This window comes from Heterocephalus glaber, unplaced genomic scaffold, assembly GCF_053883595.1.
Source record: "Heterocephalus glaber isolate CG9 unplaced genomic scaffold, H.glaber_assembly_v1.0 deba00000768, whole genome shotgun sequence".
NCBI lineage: Eukaryota > Metazoa > Chordata > Mammalia > Rodentia > Bathyergidae > Heterocephalus > Heterocephalus glaber.
The window spans coordinates 11,541,486-11,556,410 of NW_028258162.1; the positions used below are offsets into that span (position 1 = coordinate 11,541,486).

At 40.5% G+C, this 14,925-nt stretch overlaps 1 protein-coding gene across 1 annotated transcript in view; it reads left to right on the plus strand.

The window, feature by feature from the left end:
* Myo3a (myosin IIIA) overlaps positions 1–14,925 on the plus strand; it is a 420,268-nt gene that overhangs the window by 126,007 nt on the left and 279,336 nt on the right. Inside the window, exons 4-5 of the mRNA XM_087207257.1 lie at positions 252–440; positions 3,703–3,802. The gene's annotated coding sequence lies outside the window, so the exon portion shown is untranslated. The remainder of the gene's footprint in view (positions 1–251; positions 441–3,702; positions 3,803–14,925) is intronic.

A 14,925-nucleotide genomic window follows, 5' to 3' on the forward strand; every position in this document is an offset into this window, starting at 1 on the left:
ATATGTACAGTTTTGAGGTGTAGAGAAGGAAATCAGTGTTCCAGGTTCTTCCACAAATGGATTCATTTTCCATCCTAAGTATAAAGGTTGATGGATTTTAAACTACTTATTTAAATTTATTTTAACTGATATATGAAAGCATAAAGTTGTACATATTAATGGGTGTGGTGTTTTGATACATGTATAGATTATGTAATATTTGAGTCATATTAAACATGTCTTTTCCTCCAATATTTATCATTTCTTTACAGTGAAAATGTCCAACATCTTTCTTCTGGCTTTCAGAAGCATAGCACACCATTGTCCTCCATGGTCGCCCTGCTGTCCTTGCTACACCAGGCAACCGGGAGAATGGCCAGAAAGTGAAGTCTTTGCACCCTGAGGCTAATATCACATTGCTCTGCGGAGATGGATTCAGCCCAGATTTTCCCCACTAACACGTAAGAAGGGGCATTTTAAAAAATGGTATGCTATATTTTTACCTTCACCAGAAACCCTAAATCAACATTTTATCTTGAGGATTTTTGTGTATGTATATATTCTGAAGTCAGAGACAATTAGTATTTTAGGCAGATTTTTAGATTAATTTGTGCAAAATACAATATAGAGTGACAAGTAAACTAGAAATTTATATATAATTATACCATTTTCATCTTACTAAGTCAACAACAGACCCATGACATTCTATGTAGACTAGAATTATTTTGTCCATGGTCTTCTTCGTGTGCCTGCCTCTCCTCAGAAAATATAAAAATAGTGAAGTATTTTTAATACTTAGTAATAATTACTTTCCAGCCACTGTAAATCAATCTGATAAGCTATATATATATCTCCTCTCTTACACACTTAGCTCAGCAAATATGCACAAATGCTGACCATGTATTGAAACATTTGAGCTCACCACATTTCTGGCTGTTTGAATTTTTCTTAAATCCAAGATGTGGAGAAAAAATGGGAGGAATCTGAAGAAATTAAATTTTTCCCAGTACTGTACTGGTAACAAGAAACTGTTACATTCTGGTTAGGAAAGCTTCTTTTCTCTAAAATATGTTGGTACAACATTGGCAGTCCATTCAACAATGATTTGGGTGTTGACTACATTTCTTAGCTATTGCCCCTGCCTCCCATCCTCAATCCAAGTGGGGATAGAATTTTGTCCTTCATAATTTTCAGTTCTTCTCCCAAAGTGAATGCACAGAATAACTACTTCTAAAGAATTTCAGAAGTATCTCCAATTTTTTTTTAAATTTTTGTGATTTCATAATTTTTCTGATAGGTCTACAACTAAACCCATGATCCTGTTCTGGAAATTCTATCTTCAGAGAGTCTCAGTAACATTTCTCAGGATGAATATATAGGAGTTTGGAATATATGTACATTTTTCTTTGGGAAAAAAATGTGAAAACTAATTTTTAAAATGTTAGTAAGTACTAGCAGCTCTAGTACTATTAATAGTTAAACCTCCACTGAGTCTGCCTGTGGGTGAGCACTGTCAAAACTATTTTACAGTGGTACCTCAGTTCATGAACTTAATTTGTTCCACTGTCCTGGTAAAAATGGTCATGGTCGTGCTCGTCACCTGATGTGGAGTTCGTGAATGGAGGCAAATGGTGCTGAATGCTTCTGTCCCAAACAAGCATTTGTGAAGCGAGATATTACTGTATATATTACTCCTCTGATGCTCATAGCAACTATTCCACTGAAGCATAAATATCTTTGCAGGTTCAAAGGTCATGTAAGCTGCAGGTAGCAAAGCATACTGCTTTCTCTCAGCATTACCAATCTGTAGTAGTAGGGTTTTGGGTTTATTTTTTATTTATTCTTAATTCTATTCAATTTATCTTTAATCATAGCATCTTTCATGTCTTCATTTTATGAATTTCTATACTTTCTTTAATATTTAGTGTGATAAACATAATGCAGCATTCACCAAAAAAGTATACATTGGGAAAAGAACATTTGTACAAATATTTTAATACTAATAATATTGAGACATCCTGAGACTAATAGAAGTTACCTTAGGGCTCTACAATTACAAGAGATGCTCTAAGTGGTGGCCATGAGCATCCACACATTTGTTAGTAGAACAAACTGCTGAAGTGTGTATACACTTTCTTGGCAGAATCTGTATTTTCCAGTAGTCAAAATCTTGAAATTATCTATTGTTATATACTTTCCAGCTAAACATTCATGAAATTTTGTATATATCTAACAGCAAAGGTAATTTGAATATAAATATACTGATCTTTTAAAAACTATGAACTGTAACTATTACCTCTGCTTTTTCAGTTCTATGTGGATTCCTAGATGTCTATGCTTTTATGTTAATAGGAACTATTTCAATGGATACAAAACTCCATTTGTAAGATATACATTGATTCTATTTCCTTCAGTACTTTGAGGATACTTCATACCTCTCCTTCAGGGCACCAGGCTTTTGTGCTTTCAGATAGAAATATTGAAAATATTGCATTTCTCATCATTACATCTTCAGAGCCCAGAGACTAAGCTCACTTGATATCACTGTATGTTCTCACTTCCTATAATAATATAGACATACAGTAGCAAAGTTTAGAGTTTAGCCTTGGGATTACTTGGAATTCAGACACTTGAATTTTATTCCCCAATCTCCCTTTAAATATTGACATCCATTTAAATTTAAATCAGATCAAATGTATCTTGGAGAAATGAGAAATGCTCCCTGGAGGCTATTTCCTCCTAGAACGAGGGCAGTATTATTATGGGAGATCCTTATTTCTCAGATACACTAGACACTGTTACAGGGTTTGCAAAGTAATAAATAAATTATGCTAATTTGTATGCCATTAATGGAGAGATAAAGACAAAGGAAAGTATGTTAATGGGAACAGTGGTCCAACAATTAAAGCATTTTGAAGTTAGCAGCTGCTAGCTATGTAGCTAGCAGGCTGGCTGGCTGTGAATATTTGCATGTAGGCAGCCTGGGAACAATAAGAATGGCTGCTAGCCAGCCACCTAGGCTCAGAGACATGGGCCCCGCATGGCTGGACTTGTCCTTCCAGCTCCTGTGAGTGTCATCCTGAGTTGGAAAAGAGCAAAACATTAGCAAGGCGCAAAACTGTGGTTCCGATTCCACACCTAATGCTGATCTTCTTTCCCTGTCCATCAAAGGCTCCAGGTACCTGAAGCAGTAGCCGTTCTAGAGCTGGGTCCATTGTCTGCCAAGAGCTATGGATCACCGACTGGGAAGCACCATGACGGGATAGGGAATAAACTGGCATCCAGACTGGTTACTGTTTCTCGCCCATTTTTCTTAAGCAATATTTAATGCTGAGGAGGAAGATAAGGACAATAAAACAACAAAGTAGCAATGAAAATGTTAAAACTCACCATATTTTAGTTTGCAGTTCTTCAGTGTTACCTTATGAGAAAAAAATCATTAACATGAGCTAAATAGAGTCCATATAGCTATCATTAAAATTATTTGGAATAGTCATTATTATTAATAAATACTTTCAAAGTGTTGGTGTACTAAAAATGGAGCTCCCTTATCTCCAGAATCTAGACCAGGTTAAGCTACCGTGACATATATCAGTATGTTTGTCAGATTTTACACATCTCGATCACTTTCAACTTTCTCACTCCCATCATAAGATCTTATTCCATCTATAGCAACCTGGCCAAGCTGACTCTAGAAAGTTTCTTTTCATTTCCGCATTTCAGATAATGAGATTGAAAAGAGAAAAGTCTTGGTGACTCGCTGAAGATCCAGTGGGCAGTTACTGAAGGATTCAAATCTGTAAAGGAGTCTTCTAACGTCAAGGTCAGTGCCCTGTCCTGCTCCCTAGGCTGTTTTAGTATTTTTAACGGCAGGTTATGCAGCTTTCAGGCTGTATCCTCTCTGTGGGGAAAAACCACTGGAAACACCTATGCATCCATAATCACGGCTTGTTGAACCCTCAGCGTTCTAACCTCTCAAATTAATTTGACTCATTCTCAACTCAGTGTGGGAACAAAGTCTACTGCTCTTGAATATTTCTTTCCAGGGCCCCCACTGTGTTCACTGAAAACAGGGTTATAGGCACGGTGCTCAGATTTCCTCAGCCAGACCCCAGTGATGCTCATGCTCTGATTCTGCCTCATAGTTACAATCTATCTGAGCTTTTATGATAAAGAACCCCCAAAGTCATTACTCTGAGCCTTCAACCGGGTCTTGTCTCTTTTCATCAGTGATTAATGATCCTCATGAGCTTGCCTTTGACTCCTCTGATATTTTAGAATTGTGGTATTTTATAATACACACAGCCTTAAGTAATAAGGCTTATCCAAGGAAAAATGATTGGTTATTCATCTCTTGGCCATCTATAAATCTCCTTCATCTCTCCAGCTGCCTTTTTGTTTACCTCTAAATATGCTTTGCTCTGCCCTTTTAACAAATATACCTCATCCCCACCCCAGCTGCTTGTTTTATTGACTGAATATAAGCTTACTCACTATGGCTCATCTTGGCTTTCTTGGGGGATGTTTCAGGACCTAATGCTAATGCAGCACTTGTATTACTATTTGCAGCATACAACAAATATGTGCACGGATGTTTCTTTGCAGTGCTTTCAGTCAGAGATGTTTAATGGTTTGAAATCTGGGGTAGTATTCTAGGAGTGAGGCAATTTAGTAGTAAGAGCTCTCTTCCAGAAATCTGGGGTCTCCCCAAGACCAAATTTATGAGTTTATTTTAGGCCCACTACATTGTGCTATAAAAGTACAAACACATAGGTAGAAATATGAATGTAAATACACAGAGCAACACCTAAACAGCAAAATTATAGGCTATTCCATAGTAACTTCCTTTGGCATGGCCTACCCAGTGCAGGTTCCAGAAAGGTGTTTGCATTAGCAGAGCTGAGCCCTCGAAGCTTGTGCCATCTTCCTCTTTCTTGCTTTTGTAGTTTTACCTCTTTTCTATCAAAGGGGGATATTTAGGTTAAATCCATTTTATATCAATCTTTTTTCCTTTTTGCAAAATGTACATGTGCCTGTCTCACCACTCCTTAGAAAGACAACTTAGGACACACGGCCATGCACCAGTCCACTTGCCATGAGCTTTGTGGGTAACAGAGATTCCTGAGTCATAGGATCTGTTCTTCCCAGCAACCATGACTTCATTGAACTAGCCAATCGAGTTAGACTGTGAGGCCACACTCCCACCAATCGGGAAGGCACAGTGACACTGGTTTCAGGGAATAAAAACTGGAAAGATTACTTGTGTGTTCAGGTCGCCTTTGTTCAGCCCGGCCATGTACCCTTCTGCAGAAGTAAACAGCCTTGCCGAGATACCCTTAAGGTTTGTTTCTTTTATCTGTTTGTGACACTGAAATTTTGTGTCCCACACACGTGTGGTACCCCGCCAGGTAAGATCAGGTAGGGAAGTAAGCATTTGGAAACTTTGAAGCAATTAACTGGGTGCAGGAAACACTACCCCAGAATATGGCAACTTCACGTATCCAGCACTGTGAGCTGAAGGAAACAGAAGCCTAGCGTAGCAGCGGTGTTCTGACTTTCTCTCTTGAAGACCCTCCCCACCATGGGACAGCTGCCATCCAGTGACGGAACATCACACAGAGACACCAAGAAGAATCTACACAGCGAGGCTCTTTCAAGTTCCCTGTAAACTCGTCGCCTCAGGTGATAACGACTTTTGTCTGGTCATAGCTCTACACAACTGTCCGCTCTCCATCACACCTCAGCAGGTGAACAGTCTTTCCCGGGCCTCTGGGCCTTCATTTCTGAAGGCTTCTGTGTCACAGAAAAGTTTTGGTTTTTTTTCTCTGTTTCAAATTCTTTATTATACATCATGGTTGCACAATGAGGCTGGTTAAATACAATTAAATTTCAAAATCTCTGAATATTTTCTAAATTGCTACATGAAACTGGCCATGAAAATATTTGGCATTTAAAAGATTCTGAACAGGCACTTACATGAAGGAAAACATTACCATTGTTGTGCCCAGATTTCGAGGTCCCCAAAGACCACCAAGGAGCCGATTCCAATGTAAACACTCGAGGGTCGTTTATTCAAGCTCGAGCAGGGACTCCTGACCGTCACCGCCGCAGTGGGTCAAGATTGAGAGCCCTGACTCCAAATCAGCAGGGGTTTTTATAGTGGTTACAGCAAGGTTCTAGATTGGCAATTAAACCTGATTGATTGTGCCTTGCACACCCAAGCTGCAAATGGTTGCTAACTACTGATTAGCTGTTGCTAGGGGACAGCTGAACACTATCACATGCAGGTGGTCAAAATACATCTTGTGGTTTTTCTTATAACTGAAATTTATGCCACCAAATTTTAGAATGGAGTCACTTAGGTCTCACACCATTCATAGATACTCACATTTAAAATGCTCCAGCACATGGTACCTGGAACCTGTGGCCAGTAAAGAAGTTGGTTACTGACCATTTTATCAAAGTGCCATAGTAGTAAAACAGGTTTAAAGAAATGTAGTTTGGGTTCTTAGCTTACTCATAAAGTAAGATTAACTGACAAAACTTGCACTGAAGTGTATTTTAAGATATCGGTACAAAAACCAATGAACCATAAGTGAAAGTGCTTTCCACATAGCAGGCTTTGTTTTGGTTTCCACGCTCCACATTTAGCATATCTGAGATCAGACCCCATGCATATGAGTGGATGACTGACTGTAACCTCTTTTTTAGACACTGAACAAATGACTTGAATTTAGTATTTAAAAAAATTAAGACAGACTGGGTGAGGTGGAAATGGAGTTTGAACTAGCCATAATTCCAGTTTAACAAACATGAAATTGCCCAGATCTGGATAAAATTCCCCCTGAACCCCCACCTCTCAATTTTCCACTGAAGAATGAATGAATCTGTAAAATCATGACAGTGATATTTGCATACATGGTGTCACATAAAAGCTATATCAAATAACTCAGCTATGCTTTCTTCTTGTTTTTCTGTCTTTTGTTATAGAGTTATCACACATGAACTTTGTGATGGGTTAGGAAAATTTATTACTCTTTCTCCTCAACAAATTTGATGGCTATTGAATCTACAAATTTTTAAATGTGTGTATGGCTTCAATTTTTAAAAAATTTTTTCTAGTAATTCATAATTTATTCTAATTTATAAAGCATTGGCCATGGTGGATTGGAATTTTGTTTCTAATGATCCTTCAGATGGTTTGAGAGGCACAGTTCTGCCAGGTCAAAAGCGGTGCCCCAGGTTGTCCATAAAATTGGCAAGTTTGGTAAGAATGGCAGTAGAGGTAGAATACTGCCCTTCTCTGGGCCCCAGACTTGGTCACAGGTATCCATGCAACATCTACAGATGGATGGAGCCAGCAGACAAAGCAGTTTGTTTGGGGAATGAAGATGGTTCCGTCTGTCGAGTATAGTTCAGGGAAGGTCTGCAGGGTGGTAAGAAGGGAAGAGGCTGCCAGGGACGATGGTCACCTACACTAGCGCGGTAACAGCAGGTATGGAGAAATGAGCAGGACCTGGTGGTTGGCAGTGAATGGAGATCAGGGAAAGTGAGACTCACAAGGGCTTTGTAAGCTCCTCCATGAGCATCAGATGCGTGGCAGAGACAGGCTTAGCCAGAGTACAGTGAGGGATTTTTGTTTTATTTTGGTTTGGCTTTTGTGTTTGTTTGTTGAGACAGGGCCTCGCTCTGCAGTCCAGGCTGGCCTCAAACTCTCACCTATCCTCCTGCCACTGGCTCCGGAGTGCTGGGATTACAGGTGTGCACCATACCTAGCCAGTAGGGTTTTATAAATTACTTTGTTAACTTTTGCTCACCCAACCAAGACAATGTAGAGCCGTAGGTCCTACAGTGCACATGATGAAAGCAGTATTTTTTTCATTTTCCAATATGGAATTGCATCATGAATCACAGCATCCCTTTTCCAATTCTACTCCGTAATATGCCCTCTGCTTTGTGGTTTTGGTGGCATCTCTCTGCCTTGCTGAGATTAATGGTGAAAAGCACACAGAGCCTGGAAGCAAAAAACCATGGGCTCAAGGCCTAGATCCAGTCGACATGAACAGCAAAATTAACCAACTCACCTCAACCAGCAAAGCCTTGGTTTCTTCCCCTCAAAAACAGCAATAAGTGTGGCTATGTATTTCAACATATAGGAATAATTATAAGAAACACCCCCTTCACTGACTGAGCAATACCTGTCAAGTCTTTATCGGTATAAACGGCACATTGTTCAGAGTATTCAGTGAACAGAGACGTGGTCGGCAGCTTACGGCCTAGTGCAATAATTATGAAACAAGCAAATGAGTCAGCAGTGATACAAGTACACATATTGGTCAGGGCTATGAAAGAAATGTGCAGGATGTCATGAGAGGGAACAACTAACCCAGGCGAGCAAGGAAGCAAATTGAGGTGGCAGCGCACAAGTGGAGGAAGGCAGAGTAGCCACGGAAGATCTAGTGCTAGCGATGGCATTGACACTGGGGCTGGAAGAACAAGCAGGACTGATCCTCACAGGACTGAGAAGAGGGTGTGCTGGAAGGCAGAAAGCATGCTCAGAGACTGAGGGAGAGGAGCCACGTTGGAGCTGAAGGAGCTTGTGCCGCATCTGTTGTACAATGAGAGTGAAACAGTAAGATGAATCCTAGATAGTTTCTCCGGTTTTCACAACTATCCAAAAGACACTATACCTTTATGTTTTAACAGATGAAAGAAATGAGCCTCAAAAGTGAAATAAATGACCGACTGACAACCCGGAGCTGCTGGATGGGGAGTCTGAGCCCAGGACCCAGGGCTGATTGGCTCCAACACCCTGTCTGCCCTCACAGCATTCTCTCAGCCCCAGAAGAGAAAGTCTGTAGTCGTGTGCAATTCTCTTGTCACTTTGCTATCATATATGAGACTAAATAGCAGAAGGCTGGCTTTCCCGAAGGAGTGTGGGATTTGACTTCACACAGGCCTGTAGTTCCCATGGATCAAAGACACATGCATGTGGAGCCATGCTTTCAATTCTAGGTGCTTCCACAATGAAAGGATGAATTGGGGTCAGTGGTCCCCACAACATCTTCTGGCCTAACAGGAAAGAGAAACGTAAAAAGTGCTTTTGAAAAGACAGAGTAAGTGAGCTAGATTGTTGTACGTGTGGAAGAACCATTGTTTTTTACTGTAAGTAGTACAAAAGATATTAATGACTCCGTGTACCTGGTAGTGGGGATGAAGCCCAGTAGATCCATTATGCAGCTTAATTTAAGGGTCATTCGCTGTCATGTCGATTCCGGCTGTATGAAACATCTGTTGGTCTCCCCCGTGGAGAATGTAGTCTGATGTCTCTTTGCATTTGGTGTCAAACTGGCTCTGAAGCATGAGACACATGGACCCAGTTGCTCCAAGGCATGAGTTAAGGCCAGCGGACACTGAAGGGTTAAGTGCCATTTTGACAGTGCAAACATACATAGGATTGAACAGTGACTTCATTTGTGTCACTGGAGTGGTTTCTTCTGATGTGGTGGCTCCTCCAAGACCTAAAACAAAACCAGATACACACAAACAGAAACTAAATGATCCTTCCCCCAAAGGATGGAAGGACAATCGTCCACAAAACCATTAAGAAAACATAACCACTGACAGGAGTATGTGTGGTGCTTTGATTTGTAATAGTGGATCCTTATATACCTGATAATTTAGTTCAAATGGGGCACAAAAAAACAATTCTTTTATCAGAGCCTTACCAGTGGCATTGTTATAAAGGACATGCTGCCCTGGGAAGGGAAATTTTGTCCCATTCAAACACATTCTGAATATCTCAAAAAATACTCCCTTATTTATGAGAATGTGTTTCTCAAACAGAAGATTGAATTTTATCTTTGCAGAAACTCATTTTCTCTCCCTCTAATGACATGTAAATCATTTTCCCTTTATTTTTTCAACTTTTTATTTCATTGGTTTCTAAGATGCCAGTCTTAAAATGTCTATTGTTTCTATTGTATTGAAATAATTTTCTCTTTGTGGAGAGTCCACATGTCGACATTCTATAGGCAATAATTTATATTTCTATTGATAGACCAGAAGTACTTATTAGGATATGCATCATAAAAAATTCCTTCATATCTTCCAACTGCTTTCAACTGGCAAGTTCACTAAGCCCTAATTTCTATGTAGATATAATTAGCTGTTCTTTTCTCCTTTTTTTCCAGTGCTAGGGATCAAATCCCAGGAACACCTCTTCTTAAAGCAGGAGTTTTGCACAGCATCTGTAAGGATGTGTCAGATGACAAATGGGTGTGAGATGGAGTCCACTGTTTTCCTAGGACCTGGAAACATTTGTGTCCTAGTCACTCCTCAGACGGACAGGCACTTTTTCCAAATAAGGTTAGCAATTTGAGGTTTACCTTTTAGGAGTTATTTGAATAAAGGAAACAGGAAATACAAGAAATCACCTTGTAGTACAAAATAAGCTCTCTTATTACATAGGACGAAATCAGCTTTCCTCTGTCAGTGGCTGCTGCCCATCCCCAGTTCCCCAATGCAATGCCAGCCTGGAAATAAGTTTCAGCAAAGACATACTTAATTTTCTGTTTGAAAGAACATCGAAAGGAGGTGGACACTTCAGGACACTGGGCATACACCAAAAGGTATGACAGTCAATGCTCTCTTTCTGTCACCATGGTGAAATACCTCTGATAATTCAGAAAGGTGTGTCAGCTCACAGTGCCTGAGGTTCCATTCGCGATCAAGTGGACCACAGACCAGACCTCTGGTCAGGGTGCCTGGTGAAAATTCAGGGCACACATGCTCACTTTCCACCCAGGAAGAGAGCAGGACCATGCAGTTTCCTATGGAGAATATTCCAGAGACAAAGATTTCTCACAGGGCCCCACCTCCTAAAGGTCCAAGCACCTTCCTCCTTGCCACCATGGTGACCACCGTGCCTCAGGAGACGCCCATCTAAACTACAGAAGGCAGCCAGGTTCCCTACAGTCAGACACCCATCGATCCCACCTGGGTGGAAGAAGGTGGCTGAATCACTTCAAAATCCTCAGCCTGTCTGAGTCCCCACTAAAATGTAAGCACAGGGAGAATAAGGACTTGATCGTATCCACCACTGAATCCTAGAGTCTAGAAAAGATCCTGCCAGAGTCAGCAGCACAATATTTAGTGGTGGGAGGAAAAATGAAGGAAGGGGAAGAAGGGCAAAATGGAAGAAGGAAAGCAAGTGGGCAGAAATACGCCAGTTGATTCAGATTTTCTGGATTGACAAGTATAATTGTTATAACTGCAGCTGAAATAACACTTGCTGATGCCACCACTGTGTATAAAGGGATGTGGAGAAGTTGAGAGTATTTATCATAACTGGGGTGGGAGGACTAACACCTTAGGGGTGGCCTGAACTGAGAGCCTGAGTTAAAGCTGAGTGACTTCAAGCAAAGGTCTCCTTTGTCCTTCTAGGTCCCGGAGGACAAGGGCTCTAGCTCAGGTTTGGTGCCTGAAGGCAGAAAAACACGTGGACCTGCTCATGGGGTTCTCACAGTCTAATGAGGGACCTAAGGGCTGGGTGTGCAAGTTCAATGCAGGTCTGTAGGGCCAAGATCCAAAAAGAGCTCCCCAGCAGGAGCTGTGTTCTGTGGCTGGGGGCTTGCAAGCATGGAAGATGGAGTTGCCTGAGAGGAGGCATCTGTGTGTGACCTGGAAAGGTGATGAGCTCGGAGCTTAGACGCTGCGTGGTTGTCCTTTCTGAGCAATGATGCTGTCAGGCAGACTGACCCCTCCCTTTTCTATCTAGAAGAACTGGACTGAAGATAGAATAACGAAACTGATTTTAAAAAACTGATGCAAAACTCCCTCCTCCTCCTGTGTTCCCTACATTCCTCAGGAGAGCCATGAAATTATTAAGTCTGAGGACAGCCTTCATCCATATTCTGTGGTTTCAGAAGAAACACACCCCAAACCCCACTGTCCCTCTTGGTCTTGGCTTAAGAGCAGACACCAAGGGCTGAAATGGAATGAAGCACGCCAGCCAGTACGCCAGCTAGTATGCCAGCCCCTGCTCTATGAGCTCACGTCTCTCATTTCCTTATGGCCTGAAAGTTCTTTTAGTCACTTGCCAGGGACTCTCCCCAAATAGACATGGAAGTTTGGTGCATGGTTCTAAGGTTGTTTGCATGTTGCAAAAAGGAAATGCAAGAAACTGCTTTGTGAAACATCAAAGTTCTATTGCAAGGAGTGATATCTTCATGACTTAACATATGACTTGAAGGTCACACAATCATAGTTTGAAGATATGTTGAGTTTGTGTTTCTCCAGATTCTCAGGTTTGAAACTCCAAGCACACTGTGGAGGAAAGCAAAGCAATAAGTGGGAGAATGTCAAGAAGGTTTTGCCTCTGAGAAGGATCATAGGAGGAGCCACTATTGTAAATGAATCCGTGGAGCTTTGCAAAGTCTTAAAAAGGACCATTCAGTTGCATAATATGAGTCCTTAACTTTATAGCATATGGGACACATAGTTGCTGTGACGTGGTGGGAGATAAATGTTGTCATGTGATGTTGAAAGAAGAGCAATAGCTCAGAATGTGAGGAGGAGGTTGGTGTATTGGATTATTCTGAAATAAATTGCTGTCATCTGGAAGGCTTGCTGTGGCTGGGAAGGAGCTGCCAAGCAGTAAGGCGCTGTGGCTGCCATTGTGAGGATGGTGGTGGACTCCTTTCAGTTTCCGGAAAACACCTTGAACAAAACACCTTGAATGCACAGCCAAGAGAAATGGGTCATCCCAGGCCTCTTTCTTCTTTGTATATTTTCTCCTACTCAGAACTGTTTTCTCAATTCTCCAGTGAACTGCTTCAGATAAATGAAGTATGGCATCAGTCGACAGCTGGGACTTTCCACCAGGGCAATTTGGCACCACCACTACTCTGAGGGGACATCTGGCAACATCTACGGATATTTTTGGTAGTCATAATTGAAATAGTGCTATGGGCACCTAGGCGGTAGAGGTTAAAATGCTCCTAAGCAGCCTCCAATGTGTGGGATGTCCTCTCTTCCATGCCAGCATGGAATTATCCAGCCTCACAAGGCCATGGCACTAAGGCTGAGAAATTCCTGGTTTCAGATAAATTTGGACTTTCTGTTTTTCAAATTATTTAGATAAGTTCTATTCACAATGACTTTCAAGACCAAAATAGAAACTTCAATTGTAGGTAATTGACACCTGTGATATCTATTTCTTGCAAATTTATGAAAAATACACTCACTTCCCTAATTCTCATGTTGATGGTATCTCATGTAATTTTCTGAGAAACAATGCAATCATCTTGAAATAAACTCATGATAATTTATCCTATACTTAGCTACCACTCTCCGTCTTTGCAAAGTAACATAGCCAAACAGGGCAAAATGACAATTTTCTCGGATTTTTATCTGGGATTCTTTCTGATAATCTTTGATGGATATCAAGTCTCAGTGAAAGAGTGCATTTCAGGATCCTGGGAATATTAATAACCACACAGAAATACTGTCAGTCTGAGAAAATTGCTTCAATACATATAAGATTCTTTATCAAGATAAATAAGAATAGCTAACATCAAATGCTTGCTTTTTCCTAGTTTCTTTCCTAGTTGTTTTCTGTGATTCATTTTATGTGACTCCTCAAGATAAACATTTGTACTCTTATTTTAGCCATGTGTTGTCTCAAACCTAGAGCAGTAGAGAAGCTCACCTGCTAGTGACTCCCCGTGATTAGATCAGTGATCTCAGCCTGCAAGATAAGGGGTCGCCCCTCCTCTAGCCCAGATAGAAGCTAAACAGCACAGAACTATATGACCTGAATCTGCAGCCATGGGGACCCCGCCCCTGCAGAGCACAAATTGAGGGTGCAGGGAGCCATGGCGTCATCACAAAAGAGGGCAGACTGTTCTGGGTTCCTACTGGCTCCAATACAAATTTTAGGATTGTTTTTCCTAGCTCTGTGAAGAATGCTGGTGATATTTTGATTAGAATTGCATTAAACCTATATATCATTTTGGTAATGTGGCCACTTTGACAATACTAGTTCTGCCTATTCAGGAACAGCAGGTGTCTTTCCGTTTTCTAATGTCTCCTTCGATGTCTGTTTTTTTGTGTGTGTTTTTTCAGAGTACTATAGTTTCCATTATGCAGGCCTTTCACTTCCTTGGTTAGGTTAATTCCTAGGTATTTAAATATTTTTTTAAAGCTACCATGAGTGAAATTGTTTTCCTGATTTCTTTCTCAGTGAGTTCACTGTTGGTGTACAGGAATGCTATTGATTTTTGGTGCTGATTTCCTATCCTGCCACTTGCTGAATTTATTTATTAGTTCTAGGAGTCTTTTGGTGGTGCTTTTTGGGGTCTTCTATGCAAAGTGGCATGTCACCTGCAAAAAGAGAGTTTGAATTTGTCCTTTCCTATTTATATTCCTCTTATGTCTTTCTCTTGCCTAACTTTAGTAAGAATGACTATCATCAGGGACTCAAAAGTAAATCTTAAGGTTATTCGGGAAAAGGAATGTTTCTACACTTTTGATGGGAATGTAAACTAATACAACCAATATGGAAATCAATATAGCAGTTCCTTAAAAAACTAAAAAGAGAAATTCCATTTAACCCAGCTAAATCTCTTCTGGGTATCTTTCTAAAGGACCTAAAGGCATTATATCACAGTGATAAATGTATGCCCATTCTTGTAGCAGAATGATTGAAAATTACTGAATCATGAAAACAGTCTAAATGTCTATCGACAGATGAATATATAAAGAAAATGTGATATATATATATATATACACACACACACACATATACATGATGGAGTACTACTCAGTCATGAAGAAGAATAAATTTTAGCGTTTGTAGGGAAATGGATGAATCTTGAGACCATAAAACTAAGTGAAATAAATCAGACATAGAAAGTCAAATATTGCATGGTTTCTCTTACATAG